The sequence below is a fragment of the Trachurus trachurus genome, assembly GCF_905171665.1.
Source record: "Trachurus trachurus genome assembly, chromosome: 4".
NCBI classification, from domain to species: Eukaryota; Metazoa; Chordata; class Actinopteri; order Carangiformes; family Carangidae; genus Trachurus; species Trachurus trachurus.
In genome coordinates, this window is record NC_139898.1 from 26982574 (window position 1) to 26997812 (window position 15239).

The window sequence follows — 15239 nt, forward strand, 5'->3', positions numbered from 1 at the left end:
GTTTGAAGTCCCCCCTTTGTGCACAAGTGCATCTAGTGTAGCTGCTTTGCATGCAACGGGACGTGCATGGATTTGGGGAGGGAGGATGTAACCCAGGGTTTTTAGTGAGAAGTGAAATGTTGAATGTTATTAAATAATGATGATGTTTGATGCATTGTAAGGCTGCAATATATATATTGGGTTGATGGGTTTATTATGGATGCAGCGTGATTTGCGTGGGCGTAGGTCATGTGACAGAGGGGGACCAATGGTAGCAGCTGCAAAGTGCTCATGTGGGTATAATGAGGAAGTGGAGGCAGAGTGCGGCCAGGTGAATGAGGGGAAGCCGGGAGCGGAGCAGCTGCAGGTCGGTGGGAATTACGGTGTTTGTGTTTTTAAATCATCTAAGTGTTTTGTTGGATTTATCATGTAAGTGCGTGATTTGTGAACTTGCAGAGAGCCGCCGTGCGGGCGTCACCTTTGAATGCTTGAGAACGGGGATCGCTAATCTGTACGGTTTTGTGGTCGCTGTATTGGAATGAATGTAAGTTGTTGTTTAATGTATGTGTGTTTATGCAATGCAAACGTTGTGATGAGATTAATTTAATGGGGGGGAATTGTAGCTTAAGGCTGCGGGTTAAATGCTCTGGGCTTGTCTGTTAAATACAGGCCAGGTTGTGCATGGACATGATGGCGAGCTAACCCAAAGGAATCCGACGAGCCTAGTCGGGGAACCAGGACTCATATACGGAGCGGGCGTCATCGGGTCGCCACGGCGGTAGGCCATATCGCAGCCAAACCTCCACCCTCATTCACCTTTTTTCCCTTGGCCCTCACACACACGCACACACACACTCCCCAGCATATTTTATTGACTGACTGATTGACTGATAGACTTGATGGACTTGTGCTGGGAAAATGTGGATCTAGGAATCTCTGGACGAACCGTGGACTGGAAGTCCGTGGGGAAAAAGAGTCGCGTTAATTCAATGTGTGTGTATTGTGGGGGGGATGTGTTTGCTGTGGGGAAATGATATTGTGTTTTGAGGACCTGTTGATAGAATAACTCATGAAGTGATGAACTAAGGATAAAAAGTGCACTAAGTAACATGATTTACCTCTGCATCAGCTGTTGATTGTGGGGACTGGTAATTGTTTAGTTAAATACTTTTCTTTTTTCTTTTCTCAGTTTTCTTTCTTGCAAGAGTATAGTTTATTTCCGTTGTTTTTCATGGCCAAAGCTTAAGTTGAAATTGGTTGGGGTTTTGTTTTGTGGTTGTTTTGTTTTGTTTATTATTTCATTTTTTCTACTTATTCTCTAATACATGGTACCTTTTTGCATATATCTCGTCTCTGGAGTCATCCTTTATTATCCATCAGTGTAATTAATTTCCTCCCTAGTCGAACCTGAACATATAAGAAACTACTAGCCCACACCAACAGTAGTCACACACCTAACACTGGTTAAAGCTACTGTAGACAAGTGTTACATAAATTGGCGAGCTAGCCAGGAGGGAGGTTACTGATGAATGATATTTAAGGTGCACTCTTACTACTATAAAACATTCAGAGTTTAATTAAGACACAAGGAAAACATGGAGTTTTTTGAAAATCTTGGTATCAAATTTCCAAATGCTGTATTGGTCAGTGGTATGACAGAAGAAATAGCAGAAGTAGAAGAAGTAATAGATTTTCTGAAACGCTATGGGTCCATTAACAGGGCAAAGGTGGTTGATGACCCACAGTCAGAGTTTCATCAAAACTGGGTGGTGGAATATAACTCAGGGGGTGCTGTAGCGACTTTAGAGCCACACTTACCATATACCTTTGTTGCTGGGGATGGGAAGACTACCTATATTATTAATGGTCTTGCAGGGGTCTATGCTGAGACTGTAGGTAATAGAAAGACCCAATCCTATATTTCTGAACTAAAACAGTTAGCTAAAGTGAGTGGAATGAGCTATGCTGAAGTGCTTAAAGATATGATGCTGCAAATAGGTGACTCCATTACTGGTCTGGAATTTCCTCCTGGGAAACCAGAAGGAGGGTCAGCAGAGGATATGTTGAAAATGTCACCTCAGCCACCATTTAAAGTCTCTCCTCCAGATACCATCCCCGTGACTGGTATGAGCAGTGTGTTCCAGCCAACAGCTCCTCCCTCTGCAGGGAACCCCACGTCTCTGCCCTGTCCCCCTGCAGCTACCCCTGATGTAAACCCTCCAGGAATCCAGCGGTATGTGGTTGAACACATTGTAAAGACAGCAGATAACTCAATGCATATGCTCTCATCCCAGAGACTCAGAGTTTTTTCCGGCAAAGTGCCCAGACCACCTCAGGAGGCCGATTATGACACCTGGCGTTCAAGTGTCGACCTGCTCATGAAGGATCCAGCTGTGTCAGATCTTCAACGGTCTCGGAAATTGCTAGAGAGTCTTCTGCCTCCAGCGGCTGATGTGGTTAAACACTTGAGCTCTGATACTGTGCCCTCCGTCTACTTGCAGCATCTGGATTCAGCCTTTGGTACAGTTCAAGATGGGGACGAGCTGTATGCAAAGTTCATGGATACTTTCCAAGATGCAGGTGAAAACCCTTCCGCTTACTTACAGCGTCTTCAAGTTGCATTGAATCTCACTGTGAAACGAGGTGGGGTACCTATTGGGGAAGTAAATAAACAGTTGTTAAAACAATTTTGTAGAGGTTGTTGGGACAATTCCCTTATTTCAGAGCTACAACTTAAACAGAAGAAAGCTAATCCCCCGTCATTTGCAGAGTTGTTGCTGCTTTTGCGTACAGAGGAGGATCGTGGTGCGACAAAAAGCATGCGCATGAAACAACATCTGGGTGCAGTAAAGCAGAAGGTGGTATCTCATCAGCAGGTTGCCTATGCTGAGGAAGAGGAGAAAAATGTTTGTGCAGTGTTAACCACACTTACCCAGCAACTTACCAAGCAAATGGCCGAAATCCAACAGCAGTTAGCAGCTCTGACAGCCAATCCACAAAAATCACTATCAGCTTCTCCCTTTAAGCTGGGTACCACAAGCAGGCAGTATGATCGTCAAACATCAGGGAGACAGCCTGAGCAGTCTCTACCCAGGAAAGATCCCCTTAGACCTAAACCAGGTTACTGTTTCCGGTGCGGAGAGGATGGGCACATTAAACCACAGTGTGACAGTGAACCAAATCCTTCCTTAGTTGCAGAAAAAAGGAGACAATTCAATGGGAAGTGTCAGAAATGGGAGAGACATCCCTCCGCCGCAAGTAATTTAAACTGACAGCGGTTCCTATTACAGGGCGAATAGGGGCTGGAGCTGATCAAAAATGTCCTGCTGATCTGCAACATAGGCCGTGCGCTAGCATTAAGCAGTCAATTGCAAAATTTCCAGTTGCAAAACTGCCTACAGGGCTAGTCGGGTCCAGATGTACAGCTGTGGTCAACATAGCTGGTATTGAATGTAACTGCTTGTTAGACACAGGTTCTCAAGTTACTACAGTTCCAATGTCTTTTTATAACCAGAACCTGTCTGATCAGCCAGTGAAACCTCTTAACAACCTGTTAGAGGTTGAGGGCGCGGCTGGGCAGGCTGTCCCATATTTGGGATATGTTGAGATTACTGTGGGTTTTTCCAAAGACTTCTTGGGTACGGACACCGAAGTATCAACTCTGGCTCTTGTGGTCCCCGACGTACGCCCTAACACTCCATCACAGGTCCTTATAGGAACAAACACACTTGATGTACTCTATGAGCACTATTCTAATAGTGATGTAATGAATCATCATCCGAGTCCCCAAGGCTACAAGGCCGTACTGAAAACTCTTGAACTACGACGCCAGCAGACCAAAGAAGGGAAGGTGGGAGTGGTGAGGTTGCTTAGTAAAGTCCCCACTCTCATTCCTGCGGGCCACAGTGTCATTTTGAACGGGCTACCCAGTGTTCATGATCTCTCTGGAGAGCGGTGGGCGGTTATAGAACACCCCACCCAGTCATCCTTGCCTGGGGGCCTGTCTGTCAAGAGTTGTCTTGTGACTCTTCCTTCTGAAGCGCCTTATAAAATACCAGTGGTGGTCATGAATAATACAGAACAGGACATCACCATCCCATCCCTCAGTGTTATCGCAGAACTTGGGGCTTTCCACAGTATCATTTCTCAGCATCATGTCACAAGCTCTCCTGTTTCTGAGATTGAGCAAGGTCCAGGCTTGACCTTCAACTTTGGTGAGTCTCCTCTGTCACCAGAGTGGAAGGAGCGCATTACCAATAGGCTCCGTGCGATGCCTGAGGTCTTTGCTCATCATGATCTCGATTTTGGATGTACTGATAAGGTGAAACACCATATCAAGTTACATGATGATACTTCCTTTAAACACCGTGCCAGGCCGATTCATCCTCAAGATATTGAGGCCGTCCGAAAGCACCTTCATGAATTGCTGGAGGCTGGTGTAATAAGAGAAAGCGAGTCACCATTCTCTTCACCTATTGTGGTGGTTCGGAAACGAAATGGGGATGTGCGGTTGTGCATAGATTATAGAAAACTTAACTTACAGACAGTGAAGGATGCCTATGCGCTACCCAATCTCGAAGAGACCTTTTCGGCCTTGACTGGTTCTAAATGGTTTACAGTGCTTGATTTGAAATCTGGATATTACCAGATCGAGATGAAGGAGGAGGACAAGGCTAAAACCGCCTTTGTTACTCCGCTTGGCTTCTGGGAATTCAACCGCATGCCTCAGGGCATAACAAATGCACCCAGTACGTTCCAGAGGTTGATGGAAAGATGCATGGGAGAGCTGCATCTGAAGGAGGTCCTTGTCTTTCTAGATGACCTGATCATTTTTTCGAGAACTCTTGAGGAACATGAAGCTCGGTTGATGAAAGTGCTGTCACGGCTAAGAGAGTATGGGCTGAAGTTGTCTCCTGAGAAGTGCAAATTTTTTCAGACAACTGTTCGCTACTTGGGGCATGTCGTATCTGAGCATGGTGTGGAGACCGACCCTGACAAAGTCTCTGCATTGAAATCCTGGCCGGTTCCTCAGAACCTGAAGGAGCTCAAGTCTTTTCTGGGCTTTTCGGGTTACTATCGGCGGTTCATTAAAAACTATGCCGCCATAGTTAGGCCTCTTAATGAGCTCACTTGTGGGTATCCGCCGAGGCGGAAGCCTGGGAGGGTTAAAGGAACAGTTGATCAGTATCATGACCCCAAGCAGCTTTTTGGAGGGCGGTGGACCCCTGCATGTCAGGATGCTTTTTACACTCTCATCGGAAAGCTTACCTCTGCTCCAGTCCTGGGGTTTGCAGATCCAAAGCAGCCGTATATTTTGCATACGGATGCTAGTACCACTGGTCTGGGAGCTGCTCTGTATCAAGAGCAGGAGGGAAAATTGAGAGCCATTGCGTTTGCCAGCCGCGGTCTGTCGCATAGTGAGTCCAGGTACCCAGCACATAAACTGGAGTTTCTTGCGCTCAAGTGGAGTGTCACTGAGAAGTTGCATGACTATCTGTATGGGACTCACTTTACTGTAGTTACAGACAGTAATCCTCTCACGTACATACTCACCTCTGCCAAGTTAGACGCAACCAGTTACAGGTGGCTGGCTGCTTTATCGACCTTTAACTTTAAGCTTCAGTTCCGGGCTGGTAAACAAAATCTTGACGCTGATGGTCTCTCCAGAAGACCTCATGGAATCTATCTGGATGATGGTCAGTCTGAGAAAGAGAGGGATCGAATCAGTCGCTTCACTCAGGAGCATTTGGCTGATGCCAGTGCCACAGAAGTGCTTTCCTCAGATGTTGTTGATGCCATTTGTCAGGGTTGCTTGGTTAGAACATCGCATGGCTTGGTCTCTGACCAGTGTCGTCCTGCACTGGTGGAGTCTCTGGCTCTTTCAGCAGCGGCAATCCCTGACAGTTACATCTCTGAGGACCAAGCAGGTTTACCTGTCATTCCATCACTGTCCCATCTTGAGATCAAAGAAAAACAGAGGGCTGATCCATGCATTCGGGAGGTCATCTTTCAAATGGAGACAGGAGAAAAGGTCCCTCCTACTGTAAGAACAGAGCTCCCCGAGCTCCCTCTTCTCCTGAGGGAGTGGAATAGATTAGAGCTGCAGAATGAGATTTTGTATCGGCGCAGGCAAGAAGATGAACAAGTCTCTTATCAACTTGTCTTACCTGAAGACCTTCGAGCACTTGTCTTGCAGAGCTTGCACAATGACATGGGGCATATGGGCATAGAGAGGACTCTGGATCTGGTCCGGACAAGATTTTATTGGCCCAGGATGGCGGCTGCTGTGGAACATAAGATAAAGACCTGTGATAGGTGTATACGCAGGAAAGCTATGCCAGAAAGAGCAGCTCCCTTGGTGAATATTAAAGCAGCACGTCCCCTGGAATTGGTGTGTATGGATTTTTTAAGTCTGGAGCCTGATACCAGCAACACTAAGGACATTCTGGTGCTGACTGACCATTTCACCAAGTTTGCAGTAGCCATCCCCACCCCGAACCAGAAGGCCAAGACGGTGGCAAAATGCTTGTGGGACAATTTCATCGTGTGTTATGGTATACCTGAGAGACTGCATACGGACCAAGGGCCGGATTTCGAATCAAGGCTGATAAAGGAACTTTGTGAAGTCTCTGGCATTCAGAAAGGTCGGACTACCCCGTACCATCCTCGGGGAAATCCCGTCGAAAGGTTTAACCGGACCTTGCTCAGTATGCTGGGGACATTGGAGAACAAACAAAAGTCTAAGTGGCGAGAGTTTGTGAAGCCTTTGGTTCATGCGTATAACTGTACTCGCAATGAGGTGACTGGTTTCACACCTTATGAACTTATGTTTGGACGTTCCCCTCGACTGCCGGTTGATCTGGCCTTTGGCTTGCCGGTGAGAGAGGATCAGTCCCGGTCTTACTCCCAGTATGTGCAGGACCTCAAGTCCCGTTTGGAAGAGAGTTACCAGCTGGCTTCTCGGAGTGCATTGAAAACAGCAGAAAGGAATAAAGCTCGGTTTGACCAGAAGGTATCCACTTCAGACTTGGCAGTGGGGGACAGGGTGTTGGTCAGAAATGTGCGTATCCGTGGCAAGCATAAACTCATGGACAAGTGGGAAGCTGATATTTATGTTGTGATCAAGCGGGCTGGGAATCTCCCGGTGTATACTGTGCGGCCAGAGAATAAGGAAGGCCGTGAACGAACATTGCACAGAGACCTTCTTCTGCCCTGTGGGTTCTTGCCCGTGGCCACACCCACAGAAGGCCTCCCTCAATCTACCCCGGTTGGTAGGCCACGAACACGTCAGCACTTGGGCAATGATGAAGTTGTCTTAGTGGATCTTCATGGGGATGTGGATTTCGAGGGAGGGGTCGCTGGGGGGTGTCGGTGGCCCGTAGTCAAACTGAGTGAGAGAGGCACTCTTAAGGCTGAGACTGAGAAAAGGGCCCAAGAAGCTGTGGATTTTGCTGCTGTGGAGGAAAGAGACTTACCTGGATATGTGGAGGAAAGAGACTTACCTGGATCTGTGGAGGAAGGAGTCTTACCTGGATCTGTGGAGGAAAGAGACTTACCTGGATCTGTGGAGGAAGGAGTCTTACCTGGATCTGTGGAGGAAAGAGACTTATCTGGATCTGTGGAGGAAATTGACTCACCTGGATCTGTGGAGGAAAGAGACTCACCTGGATCTGTGGAGGAAGGAGTCTTACCTGGATCTGTGGAGGAAGGAGTCTTACCTGGATCTGTGGAGGAAAGAGACTTACCTGGATCTGTGGAGGAAGGAGTCTTACCTGGATCTGTGGAGGAAGGAGACTTATCTGGATCTGTGGAGGAAATTGACTCACCTGGATCTGTGGATGAAATGAACTCACCTGGATCTGTGGATGGAATGGAAATGGATGGCCCTGATGTATCCATCCCACCTGTTGATCCTGTTGATGCCCCAGTCGGGGTGGATAGTTCCCTCAGACGCTCACGTAGACACAGAGAACCCCCTACGAGGTTTCAGTATCATCAATTAGGCAATCCTTTAATCTATATTGTGCAGTCCCTTTTCCAGAGTCTGTCTACAGCCTACACTGAGGCCTTGAGGGAAGATGGGGGTTTGAAGTCCCCCCTTTGTGCACAAGTGCATCTAGTGTAGCTGCTTTGCATGCAACGGGACGTGCATGGATTTGGGGAGGGAGGATGTAACCCAGGGTTTTTAGTGAGAAGTGAAATGTTGAATGTTATTAAATAATGATGATGTTTGATGCATTGTAAGGCTGCAATATATATATTGGGTTGATGGGTTTATTATGGATGCAGCGTGATTTGCGTGGGCGTAGGTCATGTGACAGAGGGGGACCAATGGTAGCAGCTGCAAAGTGCTCATGTGGGTATAATGAGGAAGTGGAGGCAGAGTGCGGCCAGGTGAATGAGGGGAAGCCGGGAGCGGAGCAGCTGCAGGTCGGTGGGAATTACGGTGTTTGTGTTTTTAAATCATCTAAGTGTTTTGTTGGATTTATCATGTAAGTGCGTGATTTGTGAACTTGCAGAGAGCCGCCGTGCGGGCGTCACCTTTGAATGCTTGAGAACGGGGATCGCTAATCTGTACGGTTTTGTGGTCGCTGTATTGGAATGAATGTAAGTTGTTGTTTAATGTATGTGTGTTTATGCAATGCAAACGTTGTGATGAGATTAATTTAATGGGGGGGAATTGTAGCTTAAGGCTGCGGGTTAAATGCTCTGGGCTTGTCTGTTAAATACAGGCCAGGTTGTGCATGGACATGATGGCGAGCTAACCCAAAGGAATCCGACGAGCCTAGTCGGGGAACCAGGACTCATATACGGAGCGGGCGTCATCGGGTCGCCACGGCGGTAGGCCATATCGCAGCCAAACCTCCACCCTCATTCACCTTTTTTCCCTTGGCCCTCACACACACGCACACACACACTCCCCAGCATATTTTATTGACTGACTGATTGACTGATAGACTTGATGGACTTGTGCTGGGAAAATGTGGATCTAGGAATCTCTGGACGAACCGTGGACTGGAAGTCCGTGGGGAAAAAGAGTCGCGTTAATTCAATGTGTGTGTATTGTGGGGGGGATGTGTTTGCTGTGGGGAAATGATATTGTGTTTTGAGGACCTGTTGATAGAATAACTCATGAAGTGATGAACTAAGGATAAAAAGTGCACTAAGTAACATGATTTACCTCTGCATCAGCTGTTGATTGTGGGGACTGGTAATTGTTTAGTTAAATACTTTTCTTTTTTCTTTTCTCAGTTTTCTTTCTTGCAAGAGTATAGTTTATTTCCGTTGTTTTTCATGGCCAAAGCTTAAGTTGAAATTGGTTGGGGTTTTGTTTTGTGGTTGTTTTGTTTTGTTTATTATTTCATTTTTTCTACTTATTCTCTAATACATGGTACCTTTTTGCATATATCTCGTCTCTGGAGTCATCCTTTATTATCCATCAGTGTAATTAATTTCCTCCCTAGTCGAACCTGAACATATAAGAAACTACTAGCCCACACCAACAGTAGTCACACACCTAACACTGGTTAAAGCTACTGTAGACAAGTGTTACATAAGGATCCATCACATAAAACACTACATACAGTAGGTGTTGATATGTTAATGTGTTAAATTGCCATGTTGGCTATGGCTTACATATGGTTGTAATTTGATTAAGCCAAGAACGTGGGTAAGACCATTGTTGTCATACTCTGAGTAAGATAATGTGATTATGTACTTAATCAAAGCATAACCACAGTAACATTGTAGATGTTGAGTGACAGACAGACATATAAAAATGTTTGCAGCGGGCAAAGGCCTGTATACTGTATAAAGCATCTCCTTGCAGGGCAGAAGCACCAGAGTGCAGGCATTGAAATAGATAAACAGCCTAATGGAGATCCATTAATATAGAAGAGGCCAGGACTGCCTCCTCTGCAAAACCGATCATTGGGAATTCCCTCTTTGGCCAAAAATTGCAGGAAACTATCGCCATTTGTAAAGTTCACATTTGCAAATATGGTAATAATGTTTTTTCTTAGGCCTACACATATTTTGGAGTTTGGCCCAATTAATTTTAGGGCTTTTTATGAGCACTAATGATAAAGTAAAGTCTTCCAACCATGTTTGAATGTGGAAATCACCCAAATAGGAGAGTGATGTTTCAAATCAGTTAATTTAATTATACTAGGATAACTGACTTAGCTTCAGCACTGTCTTACAGTTGGTCATAGGTACTTCAAAAAGGTATAATAATTAAAAAATGCTCGTCCTCCCTGTAAGACCATGACTTGTTTTTCTACAGATTAAATAAATGACATCTAACATGTTATTAGTGAGCTTTAGTGCTGTTAAGAGCCTTTCCGGGGCTGCTGCTTTTATTTGTTGGTTTACATTCTCTCTATCTCTCCAACATAAAATTTTAATCAGCAGTAGAGGTTGAGATGTCTGTCACTGCTGTTTTGGACTTTGAAGTGGTCTGGAGCATCTGTTCCTGGCCTTGTTTTATTTTCTACCGAGATGTATTCACAGATAATTTCCCCCCCTCTATCCATCTTCATCTCCGCTTGCTCCTCTGCTGCTTTCTCTTCCTCTCCTCAGGTATGCTTTCCTCCTCAGTGATGGCAGGAGTGGTTGCTATAGCAACAGAGAGCCTACAGTGAAGTGAGAGAAAGAGAGTGAGAGGATGGAAAGAAAAGAAAAGAAAAGAGAGGAGGGAGGGGCAGGGAAAGAGGAATGGGAGAGGAAGCAGGAGGGGAAGGGAAAGTTTAAGGGTGAGAGCGACACTTCATCCATCTTTACCTCACAGCGTCTGTCTTTCTTTCTCCCTACATCTGTTTTCTTTTTTTTCATCCCCCCTTTCACATAGATTGGTTTCCTAGAGCTTCTCTTGGAGCTTTCATCTGTTCCTTCTACCCATCCCTCCAGCTTTCTCTCTAATCCTTCATCTATCCCTCTGTGTCCTGGAGTTAAGGGCCAATTATACCTTCTGGGTCTGACAAACATGGTTTATGATACACGCAACCTCACTTTCTCATGTGTTTGCGTGCGTGCATTATGTACAGCAGTACCACTCGATTGTAAACAGGGGAGGATGGTTTCTACCTTGAGGTAAAAGCTGCTTGTTAGCTACATTATTTACTTGTTGTTGCAGATGTTGTGGGTTGATTTAAAACAGGGAATCACACGGGGTGTCTCTTGACTGGGAGGCATCTCGTTATTATGTGGCTTTCACTTTGCTTGTTGTCTTGCAATTCAAAAGTTTCAATTATTCCACGTCATCCCAAACTAAAATAACTGATGCAGATGAAGAATTCAAGAGTCCATGGCTGAAAAGGAAATGATAAAATGTTTATGTCCTCGTCTGGTCTACGCTATCTACTAGAAGAAGGAAAGAGAGTGTGTGTTTGTGAGTGTGTATGTGTGTGTTTCTCTGTTTTAATCTCATTCATATATTCATCAGCAGGCAGAAGTGCTGACGCAAGTGAGAAGGAGAAGGAGGCATGGAAGTGAGAGGCAGAATGTGAGAGGAAAAAGAAATCCAAATTCATCCATCCATCCATCCATCCATTTATCTATCCACACAGAGAGCTAATTATGATATTTGATGCAAACATTAAACATACAGAAGATGGAGAAATTGTGACTGGAGAGCCTGGGTCGAGCTGAGTAGTAAGACAGTGTATCCAGTGCATCTCTGTTGTCTCTCTGTGTCTATCTCTGTTTACTCTTGTGCTGACAAGTGACAACACAAAGAAACGCGAATGTACCAAAATCTGATAAGACAGAAATGATGAAAACTACAGATAAGAAACAGAGGATGATATAAGATGGAGAGAGACATAAATAGAAGGATAGAGAGAGAGAGAAGTATGACGAGACAAATTTCCCGACCTTTGACCACGTCATTCATCACCCATAATCCAACAGGAGCATGACTACTGTGCAGCAGAGATGGCTGATTCTCAAAGCTAACCATGTGTGACATCATGCATCTGTTTTTCACAACTGTAAAAGGCTGTATTGTACCAGCACACCATGATGATGTTGGATTAGTAAACATGACATGGTGATGCACACAAGAAATCACATATATTGGTTGTTAATGGCTTTGTTAATTTCCCATTTACTTTCAATCATCAACAATGTATAAAAGGTGGTAGGGTTTGTTGCTGCTGCTGAATGGTGCTTTTTTATTTACAGAAATATGGAGTTAAAATTCAAGGAAAGCTCTGTTCATACCCACTCACTGCAAAACTGAAGAGACGTGTTTGAACTGCAGCGTTTTGTGAAAGTGTCCTCGTTTTAAAAATCCTGGAATGAAAATCACAAAACCACCCATGAGAATTACTGTGATGAGGAGCACAGATTTGGACTGAGTGACTGCACCCACCTGCAGCTCAGTATCGGAAAGACTAAAGCTGCTGCCAGCCATGCTTTTTCACCATCCAGCATGAGGGGGCGGAGACTGTGAACTTAGAGGCTCACATCCTTCAGTGTGTGCAATCAGCTACTCCCCGTGTTACCCCTTGATTGTAGCTGGGGCACTTTTCCACAGAGTGGTGTGCATTAAAGCCGGTCCAGATAAGAGCTCTCAACACGCTTTACCAAACTGGACAAGGCAGCCATCACTGTCTTTGGAGTAAGGGCATTTTTCAGACTTGGGCCAACTGGACCCACGACTGTTTTCACAGAGGGTTTTAGTGCTTCTGGTGCTGCTGAGATCAAAGATCCACCTCAGAGTGGAGGTCTGTGCTTCATTTGTTTCCATTGACGTCTATAAAGTATTTCATTTAAATGTATAACAACACATCATAACTTATTTGTTGATCATAGTTTGACTCTGCAAAGTAAAGTGGCATTGCTAAATAAATGCAATGGAGTAGAAAGTAAAATACTTCCCATTAAGATTAATGGAGTGTGTGTAATGTAACTTAATGGGGCACTGTAACGTAAATTCAACTTTTACCTGGTTACTTTCCATCGGTAATTAATCAGCTATGCTTAACTAGAGCTTCCACCACATTATCAAATAGCATGTCCCCTGTTTTAAAAGAAATTAAAAAGATTTGGGCCACAAGGAAAATTTGTAATTCATGTCAGGTTAAAGATTTAATTAACTCACAATGATAAATAACCTTTAACAAGACACAGGAACAACTTGTGTGCAAGCAGCTTGTTACGTACAATCCACCGTTACTTTTTTAGTATTAGGCACTTCTAGAGGCCCCTGTATTTACAACGGGAGCAAGACAGACAGTGTAGATGACAGAGTATAAAGATACTTTGACATGGGAGACACCTGTTGGTTCCCCATTTGAAATCATTTTACGTCATTGTCTCTTTAAACATAACCATCTCACAACCATGTGCTCCTTTATATTTAGGTTAACGGTGTGGCAGCAGGTAATCTGTAGTTGTCAAAGTCTTCGACAGAGAAGACGTCGCTGTTTTTATCGGGCCACTATTTCATTGAAAAACATTATGTGACTGAAAATGACACAAACTACTCCTAACGTGTAATTCCACTAGTTAGCTCCACAGCTCCAGAGTTTAAAACTGTTGCCTTAATCCTTAATCATCCTAAAGTCGCCACGCTTTACTGCACTCCAGTTACCTAGCAACACCCATTCACAAAAAGCCATATAAGGCACAATGCAGTATGGAGACTGAATGTACTCTTCGATTGAGAGAGAGGCAGAGTGAAAGGACATTAAAGAGATGTGGATTTTCAAGACAGTTAGCAGCAACAGACTGTTCTGCTCAGTGTGCTACTGTAGATGTTCGGCAGGTTGCAGTTTATAACAACGTTGACTTCAAGCGCCTCATGAACTCATTATTTTACTTGCAATGTAGCCCAATAACAAGATTTGTGTGAGTCAATGATCCAAGTCACTTAAGACAGAGCAGCTTTTGCATCCCACTCAGTCAGTACAGAGCACAGTGTCTTTGTTATACACTGTTTCAGCTCACTGTGTCGTTTAATACCAGCTCCTACCTACCATGTAATCCCATGTATTTCCCGTCTTTCCTTCCTATGTCTTTCTTTTGTCAGTCAGTTGTTGAGCCTGCTGGTCAGCCAGCCAGCCAGCCGGCCAACCAACCAACCACCGACCGGCATGTCGGCCAATTAGTCATCTCAGTGGGAGCAGACTAAAACTTGGTCTGTTCCCACACCTAATACCTAACAGATCTTAAGGCTTACAATACAGACAGTAATGGGCACTGTGCACAAGACAGCTCTATAAACTGCGGGAGGAAAAAAAAATAAAACACAGTGATTCATGAAACTGTGTTTCCATAGCAACCGTGGACATTTCATATTGGCAGGAAGAAGATTGTGGGACAAAGCTGCCTACAGTTCTACTCTTGTCTCCTCTAGTCTGCTCTAATCAATTATTATTTTATTCTTAGATCATCAGGGCTTCAGACTTGTCGAGGACAAGAATCACTGTCAGATTATAAGATATATACTTATATGTAACCATTCCCAATGTGAGCACATGTGTAGGCTGCTATACACAAAAAGAGTGAACATTGCTGAAGCCTGCAGTGGGATTGTCTAAAGTGCACTCATTGGGATGTTTAGTGACTTTTCCTCAAAGGAAATTTCTGACAATTTAAACCATTTTTCCCTCTATGGATAACAATATTAATATGTTAGCTTGCAAAGCAGCATATTAACTGATGCTGACGCATTTATGGTTTTGCCTGAGGCAGAAGCAAATTAAACAGCTGTTTATAAGCTCATGGCCACTGATGACTCAGCTCATGTGTTTTGTCCTAATTTGAACGTTTATTTACACAAAATGATCATTATTTGTATAATTGGTTGTTTGCCCTCTCCTCACATGGGAAACAATATTTAACAGCTTTTTCTTTTTTCCAAAATTGATATATTTTTTTTATATTCCAAGTGCTGCTCTGTCATACGAGTTGATTGCAGTGGTTTAGTTTTCAATACCACTGGTGTTATCTTTAGTGTCAGTTATTAATAGCGCTTGTCTAATCCAAGCAGCGTTAATACTGGTGATGTCGTATTACTGGCTTCTCCTTCACAGGTTGAAGTAAAATCAGTGGAGTTGAAGTGGTGTAGGAAAATGAGCTGAAGAATGCAAGTTCCAGGAATATAAGATGGAGCTGCCCATTAGTTTCTTATAAAGTACTTGTTCATGCGCCGCTTGTAAAGAAAAGATACATTTCTCCCTTTTCTTTTATGTTTCCAGCACTCAGAGATGAATAAGTAGGGGGAAGCCTGTGCAGTGTGTGTGGCACTGCCC

At 44.4% G+C, this 15239-nt stretch overlaps 2 long non-coding RNA genes across 2 annotated transcripts; both read left to right on the forward strand.

Annotated features, from left to right (window-relative positions):
- Nucleotides 1-318: 318 nt before the first annotated feature.
- LOC310984285 lies at nucleotides 319-1027 on the forward strand. Its single transcript, XR_014595297.1, has 3 exons — nucleotides 319-346; nucleotides 436-523; nucleotides 649-1027. It is a non-coding gene; the product is annotated as an uncharacterized lncRNA (long non-coding RNA).
- Nucleotides 1028-8381: 7354 nt separating this feature from the next.
- LOC310984261 lies at nucleotides 8382-9090 on the forward strand. The gene is made up of 3 exons (XR_014595296.1): nucleotides 8382-8409; nucleotides 8499-8586; nucleotides 8712-9090. It is a non-coding gene; the product is annotated as an uncharacterized lncRNA (long non-coding RNA).
- Nucleotides 9091-15239: the final 6149 nt, after the last annotated feature.